Raw genomic sequence first — 6,009 nt, 5'->3', positions numbered from 1 at the left:
CCAGATCCCAGACCTATAAATTTCCTTTCCTCACCTCCCCCTACTCAGATCGTCAAGGTCGCGTTCTCCATTACTGCAGCGAGTCTAACAAAGTTAGCTTTGCTAGAGAACAGGTTTCCGGTCATCTTTTGAGATGCTGACAGTCTACGAGATGAGTATTGCCTTGTGAAACAAGTTTCAGTTTCATATATGTGCATGCGTATGTGTCTGTGTTTACTGGAAGGTGACGTAAATTGTGCTGCAACTGTGGGTGGTGGTAAAAATATTCAAAAGCCATTGGTTTATCGTTGTCTTCTTCTACTAGAATAAATTTTGTCTTCTCTACCTTAAAAAAAAAATAAAGCGGGTGAGGCTAAGGTACAATGCTCAGTAGGTTAGAGGTATTAAATGCTTTTTGACTTACAAAATTTTCAGTTTGCGAAGGGTTTATAGGGACATAATCCCATCGTAAGTTGAGGAAGATCTGTATTTGATTTTATCCATGCCGACTTGGCCATTATTTGGCCTGGTAAAAGTTGTATTCATTTTCTATTGCTCCCATAACAAATCACCACAAACTTAATAAGATCAACAACATACATTTATTATCTCCCAGTTCTGGGAGGCCAGCACCGGTCTCACTGGGCTAAAAGCAACATGTGGGCCGACTACATTCCTTTCTGGAAGCTCTGGGGGAAATCCATTTCCTGCTCAGTGGGGTTATTGACAGAGCTCACTCCTTGTGGTTGCAAAACCAGGGTCCCTGTTTCCTCGCTGTCTGTCAGCCGAGGGCCGTTCCCCGCTTCTAGGGGCCACTGCTGCCCTTGGCCCATGGCCTCTTCCTTCACCTTCAGATCCGGTAACTGTTGCACTTTGAATCTCTCCTCTTTCCCTCTTGTCTCTGACAGCAGCTGGGACATTTCTCCACGTGGAAGGATATTTTTGGGCCCATGTGCATAACCCAGGGTTCTCTCTGTCTCTCTTTCTCAGTCCTTAACCTCATCTGAGAAGTAAGGTACCGCGTTCCAGGGATTAGGAGGTAGACATCGCTGAGGGGCCGTTATTTTGCCTTCTCAAAAGCGTTCATTTGATTTAGGTGTGCTGGGTGTTGAAGAGATTTTCTTTAGAACTTTGAGCTTTTCCGTGAACAAAAAATACCCTCGTAAAGCCTCTAGGCTTACACTTCTGATATTTAAGAGCTTCAGCGCTTGCCATTTCTTGGAGAACTCCTTTATGTTTTAGTAAACTCTCAAAGAACATTATTACCCTCCCCCCGAGCTTTACGCAGAGCCCCAATACCACTATTTTATTCCTCACGCCGCTTGCCTTAGCATCATTGACTATAACGGGCCCTGCTTTTCCTCGGGGCATACGTTTATTTTCTCTCTGTTAGGTCTTCGTGAGAGGGCACAGATGATACATTTTTCCTATTTTTTCCAGAAGGAAAAAGAAGTCTCCAGCAGAGGGAAAGCATTTCCTCCCTAACTTTCTATTTTGTTTCCCTAGACTTTCAAATTTGTATACAGTCCTTGCATCTTGATTTTTCCATAAGGACATATTTGAACAGAACTGTTCGTGCAATTTCCTTGCATCTTCCCTTCACGCCATGGATATAACCATAGATTTTAAAAAAATATTCAAGAAGAAACATACCCAATGTGTTTCCCTTTATAGTCACCGGATTTTTGCACAGTTGATGCCATTTAGCCATTAAGAAACTGAAATAATTGGACTTCAAAACAGCTGAGTTGACAAATACATTGATAATCTGACCAGTTTTGGGTTGTGTGACATCCAGAGGTTTTAAGAGCTGACATTAAAGAAAGGAAAAAAAATCCTGCATGTATCAGTTTAGTTAATTAAAAGACCCTAAACTTCAGTTCCCATTTCTGGTCATGTACGAAACTTACCCATGGTGTTGTCTCTTTTTTACATTTGAGAACAATTCAATGAAGTTTGCTTTTTTTGAATAGGGAAGTGTCTAAACTATAATATCAAGTGAAAAAGAGACTCCGAAACAACTCATACAATGCCGACCTTTGTGTCATTTCTGGTGATCAACAAGCGTGGGAGTGTGTTATCCCATGTAATCAGCATAGTAACACAAGTAACGTGGCTTATACACCATTTGGTTATGTTGTCACTACCTGAATAGTCAATCAGAAGTAAGCATTCTACATGACTTTGGGTAAAAAGTCTTCTTATGGTGCTTTATGTGTTGAAATTCCATTGTCAGCTGATGTACAAATAAATATTTATTATTTCAAGAGTAAAATCCTGCATTACTAATGATTCCTTTGGAAACTCTTAATTTCATGTACGAAAACGATTATTCAAAGGTTTCCAGTTTACCAAGCTGATGTGCCGTGAGCCTGTGAGTGTCTGAGATTCGAGGAGGTGAAAGAGACAAGACAACCAGATGCAGACACGATCCTGGATGGATCTGGCTCAGAGAGAAAATGGCTGTGAGAGATATTATGGGGACCATTTAGTTTTCTCATCTGAAGTTGCTGAATTTTTTCTTTGCTGGGACCTCCAAGGTGACTATAATTCCTAATTAGAGACTCGCTAATCATGCAAAGGTTTATCACAGAGAAAAAAGATAAGGCTAAGTTACTGCCCACAAGAGAGGAATTTGGGAACCACAGGATGGTAACAATGCTTGACACTGATAGATCACTCTGGAAAGAAAGATTATAAAGTCCTAATAGCTCATAAAAATCAGCGTGTTCTCCATAGAAAACAACAGGCAAGAGAAGATTGTCACAAGGCTGCTTTTTCTTTTTCTGCCTACTCTAAGACATTTGAATCATCAGATTTCCCGTATTACTAACTTACACCACATGAGGCATTCATCCTATGATGGCAGAGCTCCAAAGCGTTCTTAGAAAGTGGTTCAGAAGCGAAGGGAGTAAGCGCTTCCTCGGTTCAGGTTTGGCGTTCTGCTAAGAGCCTCATCTCTAGGACTCAGTCTACACTTTCCGCCTGACGGCCTGGGAGAAGATTCTAATGAGCCGGACCAGGAACATGAGGCAGCAAAGCCCTTCGACGCACCATGAGTTTAAAAGTCCTTTAAAGGGGCTTCCCTGGTGGCACAGTGGTTGAGAATCCGCCTGCCAATGCAGGGGACATGGGTTTGAGCCCTGGTCCGGGAAGATCCCCATGCTGCAGAGCAACTAAGCCCTTGCACCACAACTACTGAGCCTGCGCTCTAGAGCCCACAGGCCACAACTACTGAGCCCGCGTGCCACAACTACTGAAGCCCGTGTGCCTAGAGTCCGTGTTCCACAACAAGAGAAGCCACCACAGTGAGAAGCCCGCGCACCGCAATAAAGAGTAGCCCCTGCTCACCGCAACTAGGGGGAGCCCGGGAACAGTGGCAAAGATCCAATGCAGCCAAAAATAAATAAATAAATTTATTTTTTAAAAAAGTCCTTCAAAGTAGCATATGCATGTTCACTCACTCTTCACTGTGGGACACGGAGATATTGGGCTGTTTGCTTATTCATTCATTCATCATTCATTTACATTCATTGATTCATACCCTCCGTAGTCAGTATTAAGTTTCTTCTCTATGCAAAGATCCTAGCCAAGACTGTAGGTATGGAAACATGTATGAGAGATGGGCTCTGCTTACGATAACAACGAGGCAGGTCCCAGCCACCTTAATTAATTACGTCAGTGCATGTTGATTGTCTACTTTAGGTCAGGCAATGTTCTAGAAGCTTCTATCCTAGTTGGGGTGATTGGTCAGCAATTAAACAACACCTTAAAAAGGGTGTTTCACAAGGAAATGAACAAGGAAAACGAACCTAGTATGAGCCATGTAATTGTGTGATTCCACCAAGTGGAGCTTAAAATACATTATCTCGTGGAGACATTTTTAGCAGCATGTTAAAGTCAACCTATAAAACCTTTTTAAGCCACCATGCCTGAGTTATTAAACCAAGTTCCCAAATCACCAACCAACTACCAAATGCATCACTGGGTTCTGGCAGAGTTCTTCAGCCTTGGCACTATTGACATTTTAGGCTAGACGGTTCTTTGTTGCGGGGCCTGCCTTGTACACTGTAGGATGTCTAGCAGCATCCTTGGCCTCTGTGCACTAGACCCCAGTAGCACCCCTTCTCCAGATGTGACAATCCAAACTGTCTCCAGACATTGCCAAATGTCTCCTGGGAGCAAAATTGGCCCTGGTTGAGAAGCACTGATCTATGGGGAAAGTGTACCGAATTTCAGGTAGGAACCCTAGAAGCACACGTCCTCTCCCTCTCCAACGTCCTTACCCAGAAGTCTCAAGGAGCTTCTGTTCCTCCCTGTTCCCACTTGCCCTTCTCCTGTCTCTGGTCAGGGAATTAGATCCCGCTTGCATGTCTCAACTAACAGCCAACACAGTGAAATAAATGAATGAATGAATGAATAAATAAATAAATAAATAAATATTAAAAAAAAAATTCACCCAGGACATCGGGAAGTACAGCCAAGGTGGAACCACCCCCACCCTGGGTTGGGGGAGGGGAGCAAGTTGTCAAAGAGGAAGCAACAGCACCCCCCAGAGGCCAGGCCAGTGGTGACAGAAACAATCTCCCAGAGACTCTCAAGGGAGCAGTGAATCTCCCAGAAGTTAGGTAGATGAGATAGATGGGGTCTCCCTCCCATGGAAATTCTCCCTTCTTTGCCAACTCTGAAGGACCAGGGTTTGATTTTACTTAGGAAAGTGGCAGTCTGCTACATGTGTTTATATCATATTACAAAGAAAGAGAGATCTCTCACTGGGATGATATTTGTTAAAAAATAAATGTATGGGGCTTCCGTGGTGGCGCAGTGGTTGAGAGTCCGCCTGCCGATGCGGGGGACGCGGGTTCGTGCCCCGGTCTGGGAGGATCCCACATGCCGTGGAGCGGCTGGGTTCATGAGCCATGGCCGCTGAGCCTGCGCGTCCGGAGCCTGTGCTCCGCAACGGGAGAGGCCACAGCGGTGAGAGGCCCGCGTACCGCAAAAAAAAAAAAAAAAAAAGTATGAGGTATTTCTAAGATAGTATGGTTTCCCACAAAGCGAAAATTAATATATAAATACCACCCTACCCTTGACACTTCCGTGTTTGTGCAGATGGCATCTGGTCAGGGGCTTTGACCCAGTGCTGGTTTTGGGCTGTGTAGTACCTTCTGGACTCTTCTCCTGTAATCAGATATCATTTCTGGGGCTGTTGACTGTGGGGTGCAGTTGGTCAGAAACCCACCTTTGCCCCAGCACCAAGCTCACCCAGGAGGAACCAGCCAGCCCAACACTGCCAAGCAGTTACTCCCGGTGCAGTTCACAGGGAGGGGCCAAAGGGGGAGGCCCGGAGGTGAAGCTCAGCCTCTTTAGGAGAGAGAGCTACACAGAGCGTCTGTCTGCCCAGTGCCTGGGAAACAGCGTTGCCCTGGGATGTTGAAACTTAGAGGACGCAACAGTGTTGATAAGAATTTATTAAATTGTACAAGGGGCAAGTGCTGTAAAAAAAGAAACACACACCCAGACAATGTGATGGTGCCTGTTTGCTAGGGAGGATTTCAAGGGAAGGTGCTCATCACTTGGCGTTGGAAGATCAGAGAAGGTATCTGGGAAGAGGTGATATCGAGGTTGAAACGGAATGACAAGAAGGAATATTCTATGCAAAGATTTTGGGGAGAGGCAAAGGAAATCAGGAGTACAAAGGCGTGAAGGCTGATAAGCCTGGGGCATCTGGGGCAGAGAAATTGCTGGAAGGAAGTGAGGTCAGAGAATAAGGCAGATGTTGGGCCAAGTAGGGACAGGCATTTTATAGAAACAGCAAATGAAAATCCAAACCCTGACGGGTCCTCGCATCTCTTTGCTTCCCTTCCCTGTAGCAGACGTACATCTGTGACTTGGTATTTTTCACCCCGTTTCATAATGATGCACCTGCTCAGAAATCACTATCTGTGGTACTGAGCCAACCCCTTTCTTTTCATGTTGACAGCTTTATTATAAAAAGACCCTAACGGAAGTGGGACAAATCCAAAAAAGGCT

Source organism: Phocoena sinus, chromosome 11, assembly GCF_008692025.1.
Source record: "Phocoena sinus isolate mPhoSin1 chromosome 11, mPhoSin1.pri, whole genome shotgun sequence".
Classification (NCBI taxonomy): Eukaryota; Metazoa; Chordata; class Mammalia; order Artiodactyla; family Phocoenidae; genus Phocoena; species Phocoena sinus.
The sequence above is the reverse complement of the archived record's forward strand: the minus strand, read 5'-3'. Positions refer to the sequence as shown.